Source organism: Hermetia illucens, chromosome 2, assembly GCF_905115235.1.
Source record: "Hermetia illucens chromosome 2, iHerIll2.2.curated.20191125, whole genome shotgun sequence".
Classification (NCBI taxonomy): Eukaryota; Metazoa; Arthropoda; class Insecta; order Diptera; family Stratiomyidae; genus Hermetia; species Hermetia illucens.
In genome coordinates this window covers 97,729,514-97,756,425 of record NC_051850.1, presented here as the reverse complement: position 1 = coordinate 97,756,425, position 26,912 = coordinate 97,729,514, and positions in this window count along the sequence as shown.

Below are 26,912 nucleotides of genomic sequence, written 5' to 3'. Positions count from 1 at the left end.
AGTTGGGGAATGCCACTTCATCCTGGTGGCGTTAATGCTTGAAACATTTCATTACGCAGTTGTCCATTGGCTAGTAGCATTGACTCGAGGTATTTAAATCGCTCAGTTCTTTCAATGGCAGTAATCTGCCCCTCCAGATATTTAAATCGCTGAGTTCAGGCAATGGTGGTGTGGGGCGGCAGGATCTGCAACATTCGAAATTTATTTCGAATGTTGCGGATGCGGACGGATAGATGGCGCGGAACTCTCCACTCACTCATTTTCGGAACGCACCGGGGGAGTGGAGAATTAGCGGTAGAAAAATGCCGTTGGTTGGGACAGTAAGGACCGCATGGAAATAAGCCGGTCTCTTCTGTTCCCAACCGCGGCGGCGTAAACATCACGTTCATTTTTGAATAGACTGTAGATTCTGATTCCTCTTCTCCGTTTTCTTCTTTTCAAAGAGAAAGGCCCAATAAAACAAAATATATCTCTACGATAAATTCCTAAGATTCAATCAATCGATGAAGTTGTGATCAAATCAGAATAGTGGTGACCCCGACACTAGAGCCCGCATAGCGCCGCCGCCACAGACATCGCCACCGCAGCAACGGCCTCAAGTCTGGTGATTCCGCCATCGTCATCCTCGTGGATATCAAGTTGGAAAATTGTGTGAATACGGAAGCATACAAATTCCCATCGAAGTGCTACGAAACATCAGCGCTACGAGCTGACGACGTAAACAACGCCGCATCGCAACCCATCAGGACTCTACAACGGGCACAGGCAGGCACTTCGAATAAACTTTCTTTGAAATATTCGCACTAATTGTTAATTATATTATTAAAATTTAAAAAGTGTGATAATAATTAATTGAAAATCACTGCAAGAGACGGCGTTATGTGTTTCGCAATCGTGGGTTTCTCCATTTCCTTGGTGGTGTTTTTGGTCTGCGCTGGAGAGCGTCCGCTTCGGTCGTAATTTTCTCTGTTCGTGCGTGCATTTGTGGTGCAACCTGCCCGTGTCGGAGTAAAATTCACCGCGTTTCGTTATAAATTCACTGCGTCCTGCATTACAACTCGTACTTTCGTTAAACAAGATGTCGTTTGACAGCAAAGACGCGGCAGGCCCATCGGACCCGCAAGTGACCCCCCTCGCCGTACGCGTTCCTCCGTTTTGGAGGCCGAACCCGGAGCTGTGGTTCGTGCATTGGAAGCGCAGTTCCAAATGTCCGGCATCACATCGGACGCGACCCGCTTCAACTACGCGGTGGTCGGCCTGGACGAAGAGTCCATTCTTATGGTGTCGGACGTAGTGAAGTTGGCATCATACACTCAGCTCAAGAGTGAGTTGATCAGGCGCCTGTCGGCAAGCGAGTCGGCAAAATTAGACCACTTGCTGGCGGGTTTAACGTTGGGTGATTGAACTCCCAGCCATTGCTTCGCGAAATGAGGCAATTGGGTGGGAGCAAGATTGGCGACGACCTGATCAAGTCGCTCTGGCTGCGACGGCTTCCGGAGGGCACCCAGGCGATACTAGCTTGCGTTTCCGGTTCCTTGGAGGAACTGGCAGCTACGGCCGACCAGGTACAGGAGGTGTACGTTCGCCCAACCATAGCAGCCGTTCAACCACAGTCGGATGAGGTGAGCGACTTGAGGCGCGAGATAGCGGCTTTAACGGTGAGCGTGGCCGAGATGCGGGCTACGTTGGACGCTCAGCGTTCGAGTGCCAGATCGCGAGCTCGCTCACGGTCTGCCACACGAAAAGGGCGTTCGGGTAGCAGGTCGTCAAGACAGCCTGCGGACAAAGGTATTTGCTGGTACCATCTGAGATTCGGTGATAAAGCGACAAGATTACTCTACCTGTAAATTCGCGCCTACCGCAAAAAACTAGGTCCGCGGGGGGTCTTGGCGACGGCCACCCAGAGCGCAGCGCACGTAGCCTAACTATTTTCGACCCCCTCAGCAGGCGCAACTACCTCGTCGACACGGGTGCGGAGGTTTCGGGTCTTCCCGTACCCCGGCATCATCGACTTTATCCACAACCCCTCAAACTGGCGGCAGCAAATTCCTCCCGCATCAATACTTACGGGTACAGGCAAGTGCACGTGAGTCTTGGCTTGCGTAGGACATTTTCGTGGCGTTTCATCCTGGCGGATGTCAGCTTCCCCATATTAGGCGCAGACTTCTTGTGTCACTATGGGTCCCTTATAGACCCCACAACCAACCTTAATTCGTCGGGCCAAATGGTATCTCACGCTGACAATAACCTTCCGTTCTTTTGGAGGACATCACCGAACTCTCGTGTTCGGACACTCCTCCAAAAGTTCAGCCAGATTACTACCGAGTGTAGTCTCTCGAAACCAGTGAAGCACAATGTGCAGCACCACATAAAGTACTACTGGTTTCCCCGATTTTCTCCGAAGGTGCGTCCTCTACCACCCCAGAAACTGGCTATCGCGCGGAAAGAATTTGAACAACTCGCTCAACAGGGTATCTGCAGGCCCTCAAAACAGCTGTTGGTCTTCCCCACTGCATATGGTCCCTAAGCCAAAGGGCGAATGGCGTCCCTGTGGGGATTACAGAAGGTTAAATGCACAGACTGTTCCTGACCGATATCCGATTCCACTCATCCACGACTTTTGCGCATCACCCTCGCGAATTGCCGCATCTTTTCGACCTTGGACTTAGCCAAGGCATACCACCAAATCCCAGTAGCTCTGAAGACATTCCAAAGACGGCAATATGCACACCCTTTGGACTCTTCGAGTTCACCCGAATGACTTTCGGATTGTGCAATGCGGGGCAAACCTTCAAAGGTTCATTCACTCGGAGCTGGGAAACCTCGACCTCTGTTTCGTGTATTTGGATGATGTTTTGATCGCTTCTTCCACTGAGTCTGAGCACTTAGCCCATCTCGAGTGCATTTTTCAACGTCTCCTTGAGGCCGGTTTAGTTCTAAACGTTGAGAAATGCAAATTCCTTCAACAACAGGTGAGATTCCTCGGCCACTCCATTTCTTCTGAAGGGATACAGCCCGACCTAGACAAGGTGCAAGCAATCACAAGCTTCCCGCGTCCAAAGACAGCGGAGGAGTTGAGGAGGTTCTTGGGCATGCTAAACTTTTACTGTCGTTTCCTGCCCAAGGCCGCCCATCACCAGTCCGTTTTGAACGCGTATTTGTCTGGCCCCAAAACAAAAGACACACGAGAGATTGTGTGGTCTGAAGAGGCTGTCCGCGCGTTCAATAAATCCCGACAGCAACTGGCCGATGCTACACTTTTGGCATTTCCTCAGCAAGATGCACCCCTAGCCGTTTTTGTTGATGCCTCTGACATCGCAGTAGGTGCTGCCCTTCACCAAAAGGTGGATCAAGTTTGGCAGCCGTTCAGCTTCTTCTCGAAACAGTTGAATCCCGCTCAACGGAACTACAGTACCTACGATCGCGAACTGCTCGCCGCGTACTTGAGCATCAAATACTTCCGTTTCTCCCTAGAAAGCAGGCCGTTCACAGTGTTCACGGACCATAAACCTCTCACTTATGCTTTGAAACAAAAGCCCGACAAAGCGTCCCCTCGTCAGCTTCATCAGCCAGTTTACGTCAACATCCAGCACGTGTCCAGCAAGGACAACATAGTTGCTGACGCTTTGTCTCGTGTCTCCGAGGTTAACATCCCCGCCTCACTCGATTTCTCGGCTATTGCCAAGGCGCAGGAGGATGACGCAGCACTTCAGAGCCTCAAGTCCAACCCCAAATACAAATTTCGGGAGTTGCCAATCTTCGGCTCAAACCTCTCGCTCTGCTGCGAAGACTCGGAAAAGGGACCTCGGCCATACATTCCGGCCACATTCGCAAGGAAGTGTTCCACGCAGTTCACGACTTGGCGCATCCCGGCATCAGGACAACAAACCGGTTAGTCACCGGAAAATACTTCTGGCCCTCCATTAACAAGGATATCAATTCCTGGGCCAGAGAGTGCATCGCATGCCAGAAGTGTAAAGTCTCCAGGCATGTAAGGAAAGAAGTGGGCTCATTCCCCCGCACTACCAGGGTTTCCACACGATACACCTCGACATAATAGGGCCTTTGCGAGACTCGCACGGTTACAAGTATTGCCTCACAATCATCGACAGGTTCACGCGGTGGCCTGAGGCAATACCTCTGAAAGACATTACGGCGCAATCATGTGCTGAAGCCCTCTGTCGAGAGTGGATACCTCGCTTTGGCGTCCCTGCAGTGGTCATCACTGACCAGGGAATGCAATTTGAATCCACCCTTTTCTCGGAGTTAGGCAAACTCCTGGGTTTTAAACGCCAGCAGACTACGGCATACCACCCGCACTCCAATGGGATGCTGGAACGTTGGCACCGGACGCTGAAAGCCGCCATTATGGCACGCGACGACCCGTCCTGGACTCAAGTCTTGCCCCTCGTCCTACTCGGCCTTCGTACAACCCGCCGAGAGGAATTTGCTGCCAGCCCCGTGGAGCTGGTATACGGGGAGAACCCAAGACTCCCAAGTGATCCGGTCTTCGACAAGAGATCGGGTCTCACGGAGTCAGGGTTGGTGCGTCTGCTGAGGGACAATCTCCGACGCATCAAAACGCCACCACCCAATCGACACTCGTCCATACCTGCTTGTTCGCCCAAGGAACTGGACACATGCACGCACGTGCTGATCAGGACGGATGCCGTTCGGAAGCCGCTGCAGCCTCCATATGAGGGCCCGTACCGCGTTCTCGAGAGGGGAGAAAATTTCTTCCAGCTCGAGATCGGTGGTCACAAAAAGGCGGTCTCTTTGTCCAGGCTGAAACCCGTGTGCGCCCCGAAGCAGCGTCGTGTCCGCTTTGTGGATTAACGGCGAACGAAGTTCCGGGATCCGTCGCCGAAACCCCCTAGGTTTCGTCTGGGGGGCGGAGTGATGTGGCGCGGCAGGATCTGCAGCATTCGAAATTTATTTCAAATGTTGCGGATGCGGACGGGTAGATGGCGCGGAACTCTCCACTCACTCATTTTCGGAACGCACCGGGGAGTGGAGAATTAGCGGTAGAAAAATGCCGTTGGTTGGGACAGTAAGGACCGCATGGAAATAAGCCGGTCTCTTCTGTTCCCAACCGCGGCGGCGTAAACATCACATTAAATTAAAGTTAAATTTTGTGTTCATTTTTGAATAGACTGTAGATTCTGATTCCTCTTCTCCGTTTTCTTCTTTTCAAAGAGAAAGGCCCAATAAAACAAAATATATCTCTACGATAAATTCCTAAGATTCAATCAATCGATGAAGTTGTGATCAAATCAGAATAGTGGTAACCTGCCCAGAACTGAGCGATTTAAGTATCTCGGGTCAATGCTATAAGCCAATGGAGAACTACGTTATGCTCCTCACATAGGGAGACACAAACCTTTTATACCTGAAGCGTCTAGCTTCCGGTTTCCCGACTTGTTTTCTTTTTGCTTCGTTGGGGAGGTAGCACTTCTCATTTGGGTCTCCTAATCGTTTGTTCCGAATTCCGAGATATCCTTTTCAGTTTGGAAGAGTTCTTTGCCAAGAGCTTTTGGGAAGAGATGTCTTCTGCGTGGTTTGGGTTGCTACGGCAACCATCGCTTTTTGTTGGCTTGTCGGCACTGTTCCTTCTGCCCGTGCTTTCACGTCCTCTTAGGTCTTGAAGTATGTTGCCCTGATAGAACGCACCTGATCTTTAATCGCGTGATGTACATTATTGCGTTGGGTTAACGTACTCCATTAGATTATTAATCATCGATCCCAGCTTCGTAAATGCGTCACAACAGTCTTCAACAGTAACTACACTGCTGCTACTCTTAGGGCCCAAGATGCGTTTGTCCGTCGAATTCGCTGCTGGTGATCGCACTAATTTTGCGCTCCGCTTGAAAGGATCACTCGCACTAGAAGGTAACAATGGAGACTCCCCACTAGCCATTTTGCTAGTGGGAAGCCCACCGGAGTCCTCCGCTTCCTCCACTGCTTACAGTAATTTAACTCAAAAAAGTGAAATTATAATAATGTAGTTTATAAAAACTTGTCCGCTTGAAGTGGGGATGGAACTCGAGCTTCACTCACCAACAGTTTAATTGGAAATTTAAAAATTTATTTGTTAATATAATATGTAAAAATAAAACCCTCCGCGCTCGAAACGAGAGTCGACCCCAGATCACGCCTGACGTGGACCAAGCGTGCTGCCAGCAAGCTAGGCACTCTCGCTTCCAAATTACTCTTTATGTAGATTAGTCCAGACAATAATTGCACTTTCTACTCGCATTCAGTATGAACGCCTTGAATGTCCAATGCATTCCGCGAGAGAAATAAATAAAGGGGAAGAGCCAAACTCCAACCTGTTCCTATTTCGATCAGCAATCATTAACCAGCCAAAAAAATCCTATTTGGAGCTTAAGTGTTCCGTCGTGTTGGTTCGGTTAAATTGAAACAATTTTTTATTATTTTTGAATATAAAAGAAAAAAATAGTCTGTCTGTCTGTCTGTCTGTCACACCTGATTTATTCAGAAACGGCTGGACCGATTGTCATGAAAACTGGTGAGAGTATGTAATCTGGTGTTCCCTTTACATGCAGTAAGTGGCGCCATCTTGTATTAAGCTTAAGGGGGGGCTCCCCATACATGTAAATGGAGGGCGCAAATTTTTTTTTCACAGAATGTAGCCATGTGGGGTATCAATTAGTACTTTTCGAAACTGGTTTAATATTTGATTTTGGGTAAAACATAGGGGAGTGAGGGCTCAAAATATGGCCCCCAGAAAGTGTAACAGGTCTCGTTCTCCGAACCTATCCAACCGAAAATCTGAAAAAAAAAATCACAGTAGTGCATCTCTACGAAATCTAGGCCTCAAAATATATCCGGTTCCGATATCTGCACAAATAAAGTTAATAATAGTATATTTCCATATTTTAGAAATTTACCCGGCACCCCCCTTATGTTCATCCCAGAAGTACAAAATTTGGCATGCGTGTAATGAAGAAGAAAATCCAACTATTATTAACAAGTTATAGGGGGTGAAACTTCACATTTTTTTGTTAATTTCGTGCACTCTACAACCTGCATGACGTCGCCATCACATATCAGTTCGTCAATACCACAACGAAATGAGTTCTTATGAATTCGGTCGCAGAGAATTATTTTGTTTTAGTTTTTTAGTTATTTGTTAACCAGACATGTGTGTATATAGGTATATAATATATGAGTGCTAATGAACTTTTCGGGTAGTGCCTAATTCAAATAGATATAAGAAGTAAATCGGAAATATGGGTACGATCCATTTTTTTTTTTTTGAGGAGGTGGAAATCTTCAAAAGACACTGGTCTGGACACACCAGCGTGTGGGATTTTTACCCACTAAAACCACCCCCGACTCCCTCCCTGCCCCGCGGAACCGCCGTAAGGTATTACATCACCGGGCGGAGTCAGCTCACTCTAGCTTAATCCCATTTCTTCTATACGCGGCGCACGTGACCGCGTTTTCTCCATTACTCTGCCTTTCGCAATTCATCTTAATTGATGCGATCATGGAGTTGACCGCATCCCAATTCTCTTGATGTGCTAGCATTTTCGGCACCAGATTTTCTGGTACCAGCACCTCTCTTAGAGTCTCCTCTAGGTTCCTCCTTTCTTCCACAAGTCTCGGACAGTGGAAGAATACATGCTCTGGTCCTCTGGGACTCCATCGCAATTTGGACAATCGGGTGAGGTCTCCAATTTAAACCTGTGAAGGTATTGGAGATATCCTCCATGTCCCGTGTGAAACTGGGTGAGATTATAATTAATCTCACCGTGTCGTCTCTCCAACCACTCCTTGATGGCAGGAATGAGCCTGTGAGTCCACCGACCCTTTCCCGAGCGTTCCCACCGCTCTTGCCATCTATTTATGGATCGCTCCCTCTCAGCCTTCTTCGTCTGCAATAAGGGAGAGATTGGCTTCGCATGGTATAATATTCGCCATCTCATCTGCCAAGAAGTCAATCGGCATCATTCCAGAGATGACGAATGCTGCATCATCTGAGACAGTCCTGGCAGAGCATACCGTCAGAGCTGTCCTCCTGTAGACTGCATTCAGTTTGCTAGCGTTAACTTGACATCCGCAACGCCTCGCTCCAAACTGGGGTAGCATAGAGCATGATTGAGGTCACCACCCTGACTATAAGCAACCTAGAGGTATGCCGTGGCCCTCCTACATTCGGCATCACCCTCGCCAGGGCCATATTAGCTTTGGATGATTTATCACAAACATACTGTACGTGTTGCTTATAGCTGAGCTTCCTGTCTATCATCACCCCCAAGTATTTAATGGCCGGCTTGGAAGTGATGATATGATTCCCGACTCTAACACAGGCGTAATTTCTCTTCCGGCGCTTCATGATGAGGACCGCTTTGCGTTTTTTCCTCCGCAAGCGTCAGACCAGAGCTCTCTAACCAGCATTTGACAGCACTGATTGCCTCGCTTGAGTATAACTCAGCATCTTCGAGATGCTTTGCGACAACAACCAGTGCAATGTCGTGAGCGTAACCCACCACTGTGGCTTCCTCCGGAAGGGGAAGATTAAGTACATCGTTGTACATGATGTTCCACAGTAGTGGGCCCAATACGGAGCCCTGCGGGACACCCGCGGAAACGACGTACTCCTGCGGTCCGTCATCAGTGTCGTACCAGAGCCTCCTTTCAGTTAAATAACTATCAACAATTGCGGCGAGATAGGCGGGAATACCAACCTTCGCTAGGGATTTCCGGATTAGATTCCAATTGGCCGAATTGAATGCATTTTTCACGTCCAGGGTTACTACCACGCAATATTTACTGGTACTACCCTTTCCGTGTATTGCATCTTCGGCCAAGCCAGTAACCAATTTGATGGCATCAATGGTTGATCTGGCTTTACGAAACCCATACTGCCGATCTGAAAGGCCGCCTTGGCTCTCAACTACCGGGAGTAATCTATTATAGATTACCCGCTCTAGCATTTTCCCCACCGTGTCCAAAAGACATATGGGTCGGTATGAGGATGGTTCACCTGGAGGTTTACCAGACTTAGGCAGAAGCACCAACTTCTGCCGGTTCCATGCCGCTGGAAATATTCCCTCGGACATGCACGCTTCGAACAACTCAGCGAACATATCCGGCCTGGATTTCACGGCAAGCTTAAGGGCCTTATTTGGTACTCCGTCCAGACCCGGTGCTTTATTTTCTCCTATTCTGCCGCAGATCTCTAGCAGCTCGTCTCTGGTGACTGGCGGGATTGCCGTCACATTCAGAGGTGGTTGGAATGTGTCGGTGTTCTCCTCTTCCTGCGGGAATAACCCCTGGATGATTTTCAACAAGAGGGTGGGGCACGTGATCTGCGGAGACGAACGGCCTCTAAATCGTCCCATCACGATTCCATAAGCTCTCCCCCACGGATTTACGTCCGCTTCTGAGCAGAGCTCCCTAAAGCATTTCCTCTTGCTTCGCTGGATAGCGAGCTTGAGGGTTTTGCGGGCTGCCTTGTAGGCGCACTCTTTCTGCCCCTGATCGACTCTACCTACCGCCCGCTGAGCCGGTCTTCTGGCTCGGTGGCAGGCTGATCGAAGGCCGGTCAGTTCATCATTCCACCAGTAGTTTGGTCTTCTACGGGGGAATGAGCACCTCCTAGGCATGGACGCGTCACATGCTTTGACGATGCATTGAGCCAGATGGACAGCTCTTTCCGTAGAGGCGCCTGCTATATCAGGTTGATCTAACCACACCTCTAAGAAGCTCTGCTCATCCAAAGATTTTGCAGACCAGCCTGAAATCTTTTTCGGTTTCGGGCATGATAGCTCTTTGCCCTGAGGTTCAACACATGTTTCAAAGAAAACTGCCTGGTGATCGCTGTGGGTGTAGCGTTCGCTGACGCACCAGGACATATCACGCGCCAGCGAAGGGCTGACAAAGGTCAGGTCTACAACTGAGCCTGACCCCCCTTTCTGGAAGGTGTTTACAGCACCTTCGTTAGCCAAAACCATGTCCATCTGCGCGAAAGCTTCTATTAAACTGCGCCCCCTAGCATTTGATTCTCTGCTACCCCACTCTAGGGCCCAAGCATTGAAATCACCAGCAATCACCTTTGGACTTCGTCTCCTTGCGTCGAGAACAAGATTATCAAGCATTCGCTCGAATTCAGACAGTGTCAAAACTTGGTGGGGCGTAGCAGCTGTATACATATACACCACTTATTGTAGTGTACTGTACTACAAGCTATCGCAATAATATTACCGTGCACTGTAAGCTATCAAATCATAAACATTCATTCCAACCCGCGTCATCATCAAAACAATAAATTACGTAATCGAGTAAACAAAACTTTACAAGATATCATTTCAAGGTACTTGAACTCGATACGACCTAGAAATAAATATTCTAAAAAACGCCAGTGTGAATAAATCACATGTATTGCATTTCTTGCATGCATTTCTAGCTCGAATAAAATGTGTGCGTATGGATATGAGTAATACATATGCACACGGAATGAAATGTGAGATTTGAGAGCACGCGCCTCATGAGAATTATTAGTAAGTGCAGTGTTCGAAGTAATTTGGTGTTGAATTACTTTCGAACCAATTAGGTCAATATTGTTGTTGGTAGATTTAGAGTTATTTTAGGTTTAAGAAATTATATAAAAGAAAATGAAAAGATGCAATAAACGTTCTTATTGATTCTAACTTTGGGCAGTTTACTTTCTGCATGCCGTATCCTCGCGGCAAGGTATAGATCATAAGATACCAGTAGTAACCACGGCAAGTGTTCAGGGATGAACATATTGCCATTCTATCTGCGGTCTCACCGCTTTGTTAGGTAAGAAACTTTAAATTCCTTTTGTTCCCTTTTCACCGTCGAACTCTCTCGCTAGCTCCCTTCCAGCATCTGAGGATAACTCAGACGGCTCCATCAACAGCTCTACTACCCTGCAACCTTCAACATTACTAGGCGATCCGACCATCCAACGTTTGTTATTACATGGCGATCCTGCGACTGTCGAACCACGGAACTGCGTTCTTCCAACTATCGGCCCTGCGACTCATGTTCCTGCAACGGTGAACTGCGACCCCGCAACTTGCGATCCGGAAGTCACCCCAACCGACACCAAAACGGACGAACTGAGGATTTTTAGCCCAGAGGACATCGCAACCATCGATGCACTTTTCCATAGGCTCGAGGAATACATACCCCAGGCAAAAACCGCGGAAAAACCACCCGTGTACATACCCACGAAAATTGGCACTCACGATCCTAGAGGACCAAAGCCAAGGGATATTGGAAAATATATAGCCAAGTACAACCAAACAAAGGAAGCCAATACGTCTGCAGTCAATATTTCCATAACGAAGAAGAGAAAGCCCAGAGGCGGTAGAAAGACTCGTCTCAAAAGAGAGCGAGCAGAACTTCATCGACTACTGAGAATCTCAGTCGGTGATCAAAAAAAACTGCTGAAGCAGAAATTATACGAACTTCGGTAAAATGGGAAACCAGTGCTCAATTCAAGAGCAAACAATTCTGCAAGAGTATAAGCAGACAATAACTACAACGGCTATATTTTTAGTAATAATCATAACTTTGTATATGTATTGTACCTATTATACATATACAAAGTTATGATTATTACTAAAAAAGCATAAGCATTATGTTGTAAAGAAATTAAACAGGTCTATTTAAATCTAATTCGCTACTTTAGCATTCAAATCTTGTGGTTCCACTTATTTTCCCATCTTCTCGTCAAAAAGGGTTGGTTAACACTTTCACTGTATGGATCTTTTGGAGGAATTAATAAGTGAAAATAGCAAAGTCCTAAGTAATTTAAAAAAAAGTTCAAGAGCTCTATATACTTTTGAGACATTGCTCACTAAATCGAATGAACTGAAATTAAGAAAACAAAAATTCAACCAAATTTTGAAAGGTATAACTGTAGAGGAATCGCAATTACTAGACCTAAAAATCAAATTTAAAGCTGAAACTGCAATTCTCGAAGGACACATTTGGCTACAGCTAGGTAAACAAGGATATTCAGTGGAAGATATCCAACAAGACGGTATAACCGAAGAGTTAGAAACCAGTTTGCCAAATTTACAAGAAAATTGCATGGCTGATTTCAATTTAGAAACAGCAATAAAGATAATTCCAATCTTTGATGGAAAGTATAAGGAACTAGAACCATTCCATTGTCGAACTACTATATACGACACTAGCAACAACAGGGAAGACTACACTGATAAACTTCGTCACTAATGTGAAACTCAGTGCCACTGTTAGATTATCATTATGTAACGCCTCCATAACAGATTTTAATTCTTTAAAATCCGAATTGCTAGGGAAATATAAAAATAACCGAACAATTCCGCAAATACATTCAGTGCTAAACAGCACTTACCAAAATAAATCAGGCGTCACGGTATACAAAGACAAAATTTTGTCTCTAGTTGATGAGTTGAATCAACTTCAGATTCAAGAATTGGGTAACCAAGCGACTTTGAGCGAAAAAAAAGGTCATCACGCGGATGAACGAGACATACGCGTTAACCATCTTTAAAAAGGGATTAAATGACCAGCTCAAAAGTACTGTATTTTCAGCAAGACCCACAACCTTTTCTGATGCTGTATCTTTATCACAAGAATTGGAGAATGTAGAGCTACAGGCCACATCCAACATGTTGCACATTAAAGGCAACTGGAGAGGTAAAAGAAAAAATCAAAAACCAAATGATAATTATAAAAATGGTTATAATAAAAATAATAAACAACAAAATAACCATAGCAATAGTGGAAACAATAACTACAGCTACAATAACAATAACCGCAATAATAATAATAATGGGAATAATAACCATAGAAACAGCAACAGTAATAGAAGCTATAGAAACAGAAACAACTATAATGATAGACGAAACATACACATTACCACGAACCAGGGAAACGTAATAGGTTCCGGAGAGGATACACAGAACCTCCCGGAAATAAATATGTAAATCATATTTTCAATATTAGTGGTAACTGTACTAATTTCATTAAAATATACAGTTACGATGCAAAGAGGCATCTATCGTTTCTAATAGACACAGGTGCAGACGTGTCTATATGTAAAAATAATGTTATTAGGAACTTAGAATATAGAATAGATAGTGAGAATAGAATTAAACTCACTGGTATAACACAAGAAGTCACTACATCGTTAGGAACTTCTTGTCTAGATCTATTAATTGGGAATCAACAAATCAGGGAATCATTCCACATTGTGGACAGTAGCTTCCCGATAAATACGGATGGTATTATCGGTAGAGATTTGATGGTCAGTTTTATGTGCAAAATTGATTATGAAACGTTTACAATTACCTTCAATGTAAACGATGAAGAAATTGTGTTACCTATGGACACAAAAAAGTACGATTATTCAGAGGTTAACATATCTGCTAGAACTGAAATGATGGTTCCAGTCAATATAAATGCGGATGAAGACAGTATAGTGTTGAACACAGAAATACAAAAAGGTGTTTTTATTGCAAATACTATCATACCTGTAAAAGGTGTCCAACACATAAAATTTCTCAACACCACCGACGAAGATGTTGTTATCAAACACTAATGTTAAAACCGGACCATTAGAAAACTATAACATCTTCAGAGGAGAGAAACAAACATACAATGAAACTAGATACAAACAAATTTTGGAACTAATAAATAAAGACAATTTAGATCAACCCGCAATGATTAGCTTGCTAGAGATAATTAGAGAATATCAAGATGTATCATATTTCACTTGGAAGGAGAGAAACTTTTCACAAATAATTTTTATAAACAAAGACTAAGGACTATAGACAACAACCCAGTCTACATAAAAAATTATAGACTACCTCAAGCCCAAAACACCGAAATCTTACAACAAGTAAAAGACTTGGAAACAAGTGACATTATTGAACCATCTATAAGTCCATATAATTCACCACTGTTAGAAAGTACAGATGGCAAGTCAAAATGGCGACTTGTAGTAGATTTTCGGAGACTGAACGACAAAATTGTCAATGACAAATTTCCCTTGACAAGACTAGAAGACGTTCTAGATAAGCTTGGTAGAGCAAAGTATTTCTCAACTTTGGACATGACCAGCTCTTTCCACCAAATTGAACTTCAGAAAGAGTCTAGGCCATTAACAGCATTTTCGACCAGCGACGGTCACTATCAATTTAAAAGATTACCATTTGGATTGAAGATATCATCCAACAGCTTTCAGCGTATGCTTACTATAGCTTTAAGTGGCTTAAGTCATGAAGCATTTCTGTATGTAGATGACATTATTGTCTTTGGATGCAGTATTAAACATCACAATACCAACCTCTGCAAAGTATTAAAAAGACTACGACGGCACAATTTGAAATTAAACCCAAGTAAATATCAATTTTTTAAATCGGAAGTTATATATCTCGGTCATCTAATAACCGATGAGGGAATCAAGACCGACCCATCAAAATACAAAACAATTAAAAACTATCCAATTCCAAAAAATGCCGATGAAGTACGTAGATTTGTAGCATTCTGCAACTACTATAGGCGTTTTATTCCGAATTTTGCCGAAATCGCTAAAAGTTTAAATTCATTATTGAAAAAAAATGTTACCTTTAATTGGACAGACCAATGTCAAAAGGCATACGAAACATTAAAAAACAAATTGATAGAACCACCAATTCTCCAATACCCAGATTTTGATAAACCATTTATCTTAACTACGGATGCATCAGACTACGCTTTAGGCGCAGTATTATCTCAAGGCGAAATTGGCAACGATTTACCCATTTCATACGCAAGCAAATCACTAGCTAAACACGATATCAGCCAACCTGTTATCGAAAAAGAACTTTTAGCTAAACATTGGGGAATACATTTTTTTAGACCGTATCTATATGGACGGAAATTCATAGTCGTGACAGATCACAGACCATTAGTTTCTTTATTCACCCATAAAAATCCTTCATCCAAACTTACTCGAATTAGAGTCGACCTATCTGATTATGATTTCACGCTCGTATACAAAAAAGGCAGCATGAATACGAATGCTGATGCCTTGTCAAGAATCGAACTAGATTCTGACTCCTTAAAAGCAAAGGTACCTCCAGAAATAGACATTAATGCGAAACGCAAGTTATTAGCAATTACAAGGGGAATGGCAAAAAATCAAAAGGATAACAAACCAGAAGTCTGTAATAAGGGCACCCAAACAAAAATAGAATCTGATCAACTCTATTGTTGGGATTGCACCAGCTTATCCGACATCACCGGTGTAACAAAATTAAAATTTATCCTGCGCAGTGAAAACAATAAAAATCATGAAAATGATAAAATTAATATCGTACGTACAAATAAAATAAATAAAATAAAAATAAATAAAAATATAAATATAGCGATAAATCTGATGAGAAATCCGTTTCCATCAATGATAAGCGACCAATGGAAAATAATACCAGATGTGGCACAAATAATGAGAAGAATAGTGATAATCCACATTCAAAATACGTTTTGATTATGGAGAAACTATTAAAATTCGCGACACATAATAACATATATGAACTCTCATTATCTGATAAAGATGTCATATTTAAGTCTATAGACAAACAAATATTTAAAAGAATATTTAATAAGTTGCAACAAAAAGAAAGTACGCGTACAAAATTGAAGATAATAATATACAAGCCACCCACAATAATAACTAATGCAAATGAACAGACAAAGCTAATAGAGGAATATCATAACTCACCCCACGGAGGACATTTAGGGATTCGTAAAACTTTATTGAAGTTAAAACAACGATATTGTTGGAAAAATATGAACAATATGATTAAATCCCACATAAGAAATTGCACAGCATGCCAGATAAACAAACAAGTTAGGCATACTAAAGAAAAAATGATTAAAACTGACACTCCATCAACAAGTTTCGAAACTGTACAAATAGATACAGTAGGTCCATTAAAAATCTCGAATGGATATAGATACATATTAACCCTGCAATGTGAATTAACAAAATTTGTTGTAGCATTCCCCCAGCTCTACTACCCTGCAACCTTCAACATTACTAGGCGATCCGACCATCCAACGTTTGTTATTACATTATTTTCGCCCACACAAAGCCACTGGCTGCCTGACTTGCAGTACATTGCATGGCCTGTCGACCGCAAGCCCATATCGCCGCTCCACCAGTCGAATCTGTGACCCATACGCCACCGTGACGGCTTCTGTACGGCTCACTTATGATGGCGATTTCCATCTCTGATTCGAACGTGGTCTGCTCAAGTAAATCTTGAGTGACCCTGCAATGATTGAGGTTTATCTGAATAAACCTCATTTTCTTACTGCAGTGAGCGCCTTCCTAAATTCAGGACATTTACTACTTCCGGCAATATGCCGGTTATCTTGCCCCTCGCATAATAGGCATTTGGGGTCCCTATTGCATTCCCTGGCAATATGGCCCTTCTCCCCACACCTTCTGCATCGATCGGATCGATCAATGCTACTGGTGCATACCTTGGCGAAGTGCCCAAACATGAGGCATTTAAAGCACCTCTTTAGTGAAGTCTGTTCTCTTAAACGGCAGACAACCCATCCAATCCGAACTTTTCCGGCAGCCAACAACATCTGCGCTGCCTCCGCTGGTACTCGTATTGTGGCCGTTTGAGTACCGCCATAGGCTTTTCGTAAACTTACAACAGACTCCTCTGTAAGTTTTTCCAACTTGAATTGCTCCTTCAGGGCTGTACAAATTTCTGCGTTTGATGTTATTTCATCGAGATCCTTACATTGTATATAGATCTCATGTTTTTGGGCACGCACTGCGGCATTCTCCCCAAGTGAGTCCTTCACCCGAGTGCGAAAGTCATCAGCCTGAGCCAGCATGAGATCCCCTTTCTGGGTTCTTCGGATTCGATTCACATTTCCGCTCAGATCTTTTAGGTCGGGATCCGCTTTGACCTTTCTGAGTATCTCTGCGTAGGACAGATTTCCCTTACTGGAGATAACAATCGCATCTGGACGGGTTCGCAATTTTGCTTTCCCTTTTCCCTTCGCTTTTTTGCTCGTAACCTTAGTCCATCCATCGTTTCCGTTCGTCTTGGGCTTCGCAACGCTGGTCGACTTTTCTACATTCGCTGTACGCTTTCCTCTTTCAGAGCTATTAGTGCTGGTTTTCAGAGTTTCCTGTCCGCCTTTTTTTCTCTTAGGTGCCTGCTGATTATTTGAAGGATCCCCCTCTTTTTCCCGTACTCGTTTATTTCGCCGTGTTTCGATGGTAGTACGGTTAGGTGTCACTTGGGTCGCTTGTGACACTGTTGGTGCAGCGGGGTTCGGCGTATCCTTAGTATTCTTTTCCTCCATCTGCGATCTATTATAGAGGACTCTAATGGCCCTCACCATATTCTTCCTGTCTGTCTGTCTGTCTGTCCGTCTGTCTGTCTGTCTGTCTGTCTGTCTGTCTGTCTGTCCGGCACACGCATTTTTCTTGGAGACGGTTATCGCGATTGACACCAAATTTGGTGGAAAGATGGGAACTATGAACGCTCATAAATACAGTGAGTTACATCCTTTTACGTTGAATTTAAGGGGGGTCCCCATACATGCAAAAGGGGGGTGTAAAATTTTTTTTCATCAAATATAGTCATGTGGGGTATCAAATTAAAGGCCTCGATTAGTACTTTTCGAAGCCGACGTTACACTCGCTTCCTCTTCAGAATTTGAGCACTTAGAACATCTCAAGGGCATTTTTCAACGTCTCCTTGGGGCCGGACTTGTACCCAACGTTGAAAAATACAAGAGAGGCAGATCGATCTTCCAGGCTTAGTAACCCCTGACAGTATGCAACCTGACCCAGACAAGGTTGAGGCGATCAAGAGTTTTCCACTACCAACCACGGTGAAGGATTTACGAGGGTTCTTGTGCATATTAAATTTCTATCGTCGTTTCTTGCCCAGGGCCGCTCATCACGAAGCGGTCCTGAACGCCTACATGTCTGCGCCCAAAACTAATGACTCCCGCGGGGTTACATGGTCTGCTGAGGTCGTCCATGCGAGACAGTCAAACAACAGCTTATTGATGCATTTACTTAACCAGACGCATCCCTAGATATGTTCGCCGATACTTCTGATACAGCGATAGGCGAAGCTCTCCACCAACGGGTGAATCAAATTTGTGAACCATTCAGCTTCATTTCGAAGCAGCTCAACCCAGTTCTACGCAATTACAGCGCCTACGATCGTGAACTACTCGCCGCGTACCTTGTAATTAAATACTTCCGTTTCTCCATTGAGGGCAGGCAGTTCACTGTTTTCACGAACCGCAAACCCCTTACGTTCGCGCTTAGACAAAATCCCGATAAAGCATCCCCTCGCCAACTTCGGTACTTGAATAACTTTAGCCAGTTTACTTTTAATATTCAACACTTGTCTCGAAAAGACAACGTGGTTGCTGACACTTTGCCTCGAATCTCGAAGGTCGATTATACGGCAATACCAGTGAAACAAAAAGACGACGCAGAGCTTCAGAGCCTGAAAGCAAATTCCAAATACAAATTCAACGAGTTTCCTATTTCCGGCTCAAACTCTTATTTACTCAGCGAGACCTCAGATAAGGGACCCAGGCCATTGAATCCGGCGATTTTCGCAGGGAAGTATTCCGCGCGACTCACAATCTTGCAGACTCAGGCATCAGCGCGACGAACCGGTTTGCCAATGATAAATATTTCTGGCCTTCAATGAACCAGAACGTGAACTTTTGGGCCAGACAATGCTCGCATGCAAGAAAGGCAAGTCAACAAGCACGTTCAAAAGGAAGTAGGTATATTCATCCGGTCAACCAAGCGCTTCCACATCATCCGTTTCGACATCATCGGTCCTTTGCAAGACTCGAACGGGTTCAAGCATTACCTCAAAATCATCGACAGGTTTACGCGGTGGCCTGAAGCAATACCTCTGTCTGATATTACGGCGCAACCATAGGCTGAGGCCCTCTGTCAAGAGTGGGGGAAGAGGGGATGCAATTCGAATCTGCCCTTTTCACGAAGTTAGAAAAGCTGCCTGGCTTGAAACGGCATAGGACTACTGCTAACCATCCGCAGTCAAATGGTATGCTGGAGCATTGGTACCGGACGCTGAAAATCGCTCTAATGGGTCGCGATGATCCGCCGTGGTCGCGGTCCTTGCCTTCCGTCCTCCTCGGCCTCCGCGTAGCCCAGCGAGAGGAGTTCGCGGCAGCCCCGCGGAGATGGTTTACGGGGAGAATCTCCGCTTTCTCGCCGACCCGATATCGTTGGTCAACACCGCTAAAGATCTTGAGACGTGTGGCCAGGTGCTCATCAGGGTGGATGCTCCTCGTTGACTGCGGCAATCGCCATGTGAGGACATCTTTTGAGGCAAGCACTCGTTCAAGCTCGACGTTCATGGCAGGCCAAGTGGGTCTCCTCATCGTGGCTAAAGGCCTTCGTCGAACCGGCGGCCGCTTCGAAAGAACACCCGCGAAGCGTTAGATTCGTCCGGTGACTCCCATTGTCGGGATCGCGCGGACAGCTTGCTTCGCTGGAAGCGGAGGGTTTCAGCTGGAGGCGAACTGATGTGGCGGTCCATCGGAGGCACGAACCTGGGCACTATTGTGGATTCGCCTCCACCACAGCATCCAATGGCCGCTGAAAACAGCAGACGGTCTGGCATAGACTGGAGGACAAATGGATGACTTTTACCAAGAACAAAGGGGACTGAAGTCTCGACTGCCGGCCAAAGAACAGAAAAAGGTTTAAGTGCCTTATAACAAAATAAAATGTTAAAGTTCAGTAAAAGTCACGGTATTAAAACAAAAGTGGGAAATGGCTGTTAGAAGTTGAATTTGGAATACATGGTGATAATTAGCCATTCCTATCTTTCAATTTGTGGGGGAAAACAGTTCTTCTAAAAGGGCTCAAATCTGTGCCTCATAAAAAGGAACAGGTCTTATTCTCAGAACTTATCCAAATGTCAAATCTGAAAAGAATCACAACGGTGATTCCATCTAGTCCGCAAAATACATCCCATTCCGATATGTATAGTTAATATACTATTTCAGAAATTTACCAGAAAACACCTTTAAGTTAGAAAGTTTAATAAACGTCCGACTATTATTAACTTTCTATTGTCAAAATCGTGTATTTCCCGTGATTTCACCCTCTCGTCTCTATCGGACTCTAAAATGTGTATGACGTCACCTTCAAGTAAAGTGAACTCATATGAACAGCACAGTTGGAGTTTGAAAATACATATGTATATCAAGGAATATTTTGAGTTGGAGGTAAATGCGAATGGAAAAAGGTGGATAGAAAATTTCTCACAGAAGATGAACGCAAAACCTTTATACCCGAAGCGTCCAGCTTCCGATATTCCGACTTGTTTCAATATTGAAATAGCTGCGTGTTTTTCCGATCAAGTGGTCGTTAATCCTCCTTAATAACGTGATTGATGAGCTGACATTTTATCACCCAAGAACTGTTGAGGCGTTTCTTCTCAGGGATATTTATTTGAATATAGACATTCCAGAGCTAACCGTTTTTGGATCCCCCGGATTTAACGGCCTTTTCTGCCGGCACAAAAAGTCACTCGCAATGAAAATGTAGTCGTTGGCAGCATACTGTGGCCCTTTACATCGGCGGTAGTGATTTTCACCAGCCAGTTAACAATGCGCTAAACTTCTTGAACGGCGTTGTTTGTGGTCTCGCTCATAAACTTCGTCGTTATATAGGCTACGAAATCGTCCATTCTCTTGTAAGGGGCCAAAAACTCTTCGGATGGCTCTTATTTCGAATGCGACTAAGAGTATGAAATCTTTCTCGTGAAGAACCTAGGTCTTCGAGAAATATCATACATGAGGACTGGCAATATTGTGACGCGACAGGATTCGCAGCATTCGAAATTTATTTATGTTGCGAATGCGAACAAATAGATGGCGCGGAACTTTCCACTTTGTAGAGCTCGCCACGGGAGTGGAGGACTAGCGAGGAAAGTGTGCTATGAGTTAGGGGCAGAAAGAAACATATGAAGGGAGATCATTCTCTTCGGCCTTTAACGTTTAAATAGTCGGTTATCACGCGGTGCAGTTTTTTAATTAATTTAAACTGATTCATTAAAATTAATAAAGTCTAATTATTACATCTATCAAGTATTGGTTGTAAAAACTGTTAGTCTATGCTCCGGCGTACCTAAAAATTGTAGTTTGCATGAAATGGACTATTTTACTTAAATTGGTGACCCCGAAGAGCACAAAGCCCTAGTACTATCAGTATCCAAAGTAAAGAAAGAGAGGCTGGACCCTCACCTATAAACATAACTATTGAACAACCTGTGCAGCCGGTACCTCAGATGACTCGTTCTGTTCCTCTGATCTCGAGCGCGCTTTATCAAGTGAACCAAACATCAGCACGGCAGCGCCAGACGTCAGCATCATTGCCGCAGCCACCATCGCTGCCGCCGCAGCCACCAGAGATGCCGTGGCAGCCACCAGAGACGCCACCGCAGCCACCAGAGAAGCCGCCGAAGCCACCAGAGACGCCGCCGCAGTCACCAAAGACGCCGCAGCAGTTACCAGTGAAGCAGCCGCAGCCACCAGAGAAGCCGCTGCAACCACCAGAGACGCCGCCTGCGGGAACCAGAGACGCCGCAGCAGTCAGCAGAGAAGCAGCTGCAGCCATCAGAGACGCCGCCGCAGCCACGCCCGCCGTCTCCAGTATCGACGCCGCCGTCTTCACCATCAACACCGCAGGCGTTGCCGCCAGCGCCGCCGCAGCCGTCGTTACCATCACCGCCGCAGCAGCGAATTATTGTTGTAATTTATTTTAATTGAATTTTAATTTGTTTTAGTTGAATTTATTTATTTAAAAAAAAAAAAAAATCAATAAATAGCATACCCGCTGCAACAGACGGCGTTCAGGCGTTTTAGGTGCGGATCATCGTTGGTTGTCCGCTCTCTGGCGAAGTTCTGGGAAGTGGTTTCGGTCTGCGCTTAAAAGCGTCCGCTTCGGTGGTGATTTCTTTGTACGTGCGCGAATTTGTGGGTTCGGCCTGCCGTGTAGATAGAACAGTTACACTGCGTTTTCGTTTTAACACTCGCGTCGAAAAGAAGCTTCCTTTTAGTTAAGATGTCGATCGACAACAAAGATGCGGCAGGCCCATCGGACCCGCAAGTGACCGCCCTCGCCGTACGCGTTCCTCCGTTTTGGAGGCGGAACCCGGAGCTGTGGTTCGTGCATTTGGAAGCGCAGTTCCAAATGTCCGGCATCACATCGGACGCGACCCGCTTCAACTACGCGGTGGTCGGCCTGGACGAAGAGTCCATTCTTATGGTGTCGGACGTAGTGAAGTCGGCATCATACACTCAGCTCAAGAGTGAGTTGATCAGGCGGCAAGCGAGTCGGCAAAATTAGACCACTTGCTGGCGTATTTAACGTTGGATGATTGAACTCCCAGCCAATTGCTTCGCGAAATGAGGCAATTGGGTGGGAGCAAGATTGGCGATGACCTGATCATGTCGCTCTGGCTGCGACGGCTCCCGGAGGGAACCCAGGCGATCCTTGCTTGCGTTTCCGGTTCCTTGGAGGAACTGGCAGCTACGGCCGACCAGGTGCAGAAGGTATACGTACGCCCAACCACCGTCGGATGAGGTGAGCGACTTGAGGCGCGAGATAGCGGCTTTAACGGCCAGCGTGGCCGAGATGCGGGCTACGTTGGACGCTCAGTGTTCGAGTGCCAGGTCGCGAGCTCGCTCACGGTCTACCACACGAAAAGGGCGTTCGGGTAGCAGGTCGTCAAGACAGCCTGTGGACAAAGGTATTTGCTGGTACCATCTGAGATTCGGTGATAAAGCGACAAGATGTACTCTACCTTGTAAATTCGCGCCTACCGCAAAAAACTAGGTCCGCGGGGGGTCTTGGCGACGGCCACCCAGAGCGCAGCGCCACGTCGCCTAACTATTTTCGACCCCCTCAGCAGGCGCAACTACCTCGTCGACACGGGTGCGGAGGTTTCGGTTCTTCCCGTACCCCGGCATCATCGACTATATCCACAACCCCTCAAACTGGCGGCAGCAAATTCCTCCCGCATCAATACATACGGGTACAGGCAAGTGCACGTGAGTCTTGGCTTGCGTAGGACGTTTTCGTGGCGTTTCATCCTGGCGGATGTTAGCTTCCCCATATTAGGCGCAGACTTCTTGTGTCACTATGGGTTGCTGGTGGACTTGCAAAATAAGTCCCTTATAGACCCCACAACCAACCTTAATTCGTCGGGCCAAATGGTATCTCACGCTGACAATAACCTTTCCGTTCTTTTGGAGGACATCACCAACTCTCGTGTTCGGACACTCCTCCAAAAGTTCAGCCAGATTACTACCGAGTGTAGTCTCTCGAAACCAGTGGAGCACAATGTGCAGCACCACATTATCACCACTGGTTCCCCGATTTTCTCAAAGGTGCGTCCTCTATCAGCCCAGAAACTGGCTATCGCGCGGAAAGAATTTGAACAACTTGTTCAACAGGGTATCTGCAGGCCCTCAAACAGCTGTTGGTCTTCCCCTTCACATATGGTCCCTAAGCCAAATGGCGAATGGCGTCCCTGTGGGGATTACAGAAGGCTAAACGCACAGACTGTTCCTGACCGATATCCGATTCCACTCATCCACGACTTTGCGCATCACCTCGCGAATTGCCGCATCTTTTCGACCTTGGACTTAGCCAAGGCATACCACCAAATCCCAGTAGCTCCTGAAGACATTCCAAAGACGGCAATATGCACACCCTTTGGACTCTTCGAGTTCACCCGGATGACTTTCGGATTGTGCAATGCGGCGCAAACCTTTCAAAAGTTCATTCACTCAGTCCTGCGAAACCTCGATTTCTGTTTCGTCTATTTGGATGATGTTTTGGTAGCTTCTTCCACTGAGTCTGAGCACTTAGCCTATCTCGAGTGCATTTTTCAACGTCTCTTTGAGGCCGGTTTAATCCTAAACGTTGAGAAATGCAAATTCCTTCAACAACAGGTGAGATTCCTCGGCCACTCCATTTCCTCTGAAGGAATACAGCCCGACCCAGACAAGGTGCAAGCAATCACAAGCTTCCCGCGTCCAAAAACAGTGAGGGAGTTGAGGAGGTTCTTGGGCATGCTAAACTTTTACTGTCGTTTCCTGCCCAAGGCCGCCCATCACCAGTCCATTTTGAACGCGTACTTGTCTGGCCCCAAAACTAAGGACACACGAGAGATCGTGTGGTCTGAAGAGGCTATCCGCGCATTTGACAAATCCCGTCAACAACTGGCCGACGCTACACTCTTGGCATTCCCTCTGCAAGATGCACCCCTAGCCGCTTTTGTTGATGCCTCTGACATCGCAGTAGATGCTGCCCTTCACCAAAAGGTGGATCAAGTTTGGCAGCCGTTCAGCTTCTTCTCGAAGCAGTTGAACCCCGCTCAATGGAACTGCAGTACCTACGATCGCGAACTGCTCGCCGCGTACTTGAGCATCAAATACTTCCGTTTCTTCCTAGAAAGCAGGCCGTTCACAGTGTTCACGGACCATAAACCTCTCACTTATGCTTTGAAACAGAAGCCCGACAAAGCGTCCCCTCGTCGGCTTCGACACCTGAGTTTTATAAGCCAGTTTACGTCAGACATCCAGCACGTGTCCGGCATGGGCAACATAGTTGCTGACGCTTTGTCTCGTGTCTCCGAGGTTAAAATCCCCGCCTCACTCGATTTCTCGGCTATTGCCAAGGCGCAGGAAGATGACGCAGCACTTCAGAGCCTCAAATCCAACCCCAAATACAAATTTCGGGAGTTGCCCATCTTCGGCTCAAACCTCTCTCTCTGCTGCGAAGACTCGGTAAAGGGACCTCGGCCATACATTCCGGCCACCTTTCGCAAGGAAGTGTTCCACGCAGTTCACGACTTAGCGCATCCAGACATCAGGACAACAAATCGGCTAGTCACCGAGAAATACTTCTGGCCCTCCATGAATAAGGATGTCAATTCCTGGGCCACAGAGTGCATCGCATGCCAGAAGTGTAAAGTCTCCAGGCATGTAAGGAAAGAAGTGGGCTCATTCCCCCGCACTACCAAGCGATTCCACACAATACACCTCGACATAGTAGGGCCTTTGCGAGACTCGCACGGTTATAGGTATTGTCTCACAATCATCGACAGGTTTACGCGGTGGCCTGAGGCAATACCTCTGAAAGACATTACGGCGCAATCATGTGCTGAAGCCCTCTGTCGAGAGTGGATACTTCGCTTTGACGTCCCTGCAGTGGTCATCACTGACCAGGGAATGCAATTTAAGTCCACCCTTTTCTCGGAGTTAGGCAAACTCCTTGATTTTAAACGCCAGCGGACTACTGCATACCACCCGCAATCCAACGAGATGCTGAAACGTTGGCACCGGAAGCTGAAAGCCGCCATTATGGCACGCGACGATCCGTCCTGGACTCAAGTCTTGCCTCTCGTCCTACTCGGCCTACGTACAACCCGCCGAGAGGAATTTGCTGCCAGCCCCGCGGAGCTGGTATACGGGGAGAACCCGAGCGATCCCAAGCGATCCGGTCTTCGACAAGAGATCCGGTCTCACAAAGTCGGGGTTGGTGCAGCATTCGAAATTTATTTCGAATGTTGCGAAATTTATTTCGAATGTTGCGAATGCGAACAAATAGATGGCGCGGAACTTTCCACTTTGTAGAGCTCGCCACGGGAGTGGAGGACTAGCGAGGAAAGTGTGCCATGAGTTAGGGGCAGAAAGAAACACATGAAGGGAGATCATTCTCTTTAACGTTTAACGTTTAAATAGTCGATTATCACGCGGTGCAGTTTTTTAATTAATTTAAACTCATTCATTAAAATTAATAAAGTCTAATTATTACATCTATCAAGTATTGATTGTAAAAACTGTTAGTCTATGCTCCGGCGTACCTAAAAATTGTAGTTTGCAAGAAATGGACTATTTTAGTTAAAATATCATTGTCTTGTGCAGTAAAAGCTTCGAAATTGTCATAGGTTTGAAAAATGTATTTTCCACCAGTGTGATTTGATGCTGTTGCTTCTTTGGCTTTTGGTGCTTACACCGACGAATTGCATGGACTGTTTCACTTATGCTTCGTGGTAGCAGCGTTTGTCTATCGTCTTCAGTTGGAGGAACCTCAGCAGCAGTTCATCAAAATGCTCAATCCATCGCTCTAACATGCTCATACGGTCGGAAATCAAATTTCCCTCTTTGTCTCAACAGGAGGTGCATCGAGTTACATTTATATGTGTCGCTTCGTTCTTCTGACTTGCTCGCGAAAATTCCGCACCTACTGCGGTTGCTCCCTGTACTTTTCGAGTTCACAGACCTATTCGTTCTCCCAGGCTTCCTTTTCACGTCTGAGAAATCGCCTCGCTGTTCGATGGAGTTCTTGATAGGTATCTGCACGTACCCCCATTCTTTGAAAGTGCAGCATTGCTCGGTATGTCACATTTTGCCAATCCCCTTTCTAGCTTAGATTCATCATCGAACCAGCCGTGTTTGTGACGGCATCAATAACCTTATTTAAGTGCTTGTGAAAATCATTTGTCGGTGTTTCATCTCCAGGATCTCTGTTAACTGCGATTACTTCAGGCATTGCCAGTCCTCATGTATTCCTCGGAGACTTGGGTTCTTAGCAAGAAGAATTGCGAACTCTTGACTTAGTTCGAAAGAAGAATCCTCAGAAGCACGTTTGGCCCCCTGCACGATTCCGTAGCCCACACAACGACGAAATCTATGAGCGATACCATGATCGTGAGGTTGTGGGTAAAATCCGGCTCAACAGGTTACGTTGGGCGGGTCACTTAATCCGTATGAATGAGGATGATCCAGCTCGGAAAGTCTATAAGGCAATATCTATGGTAGGA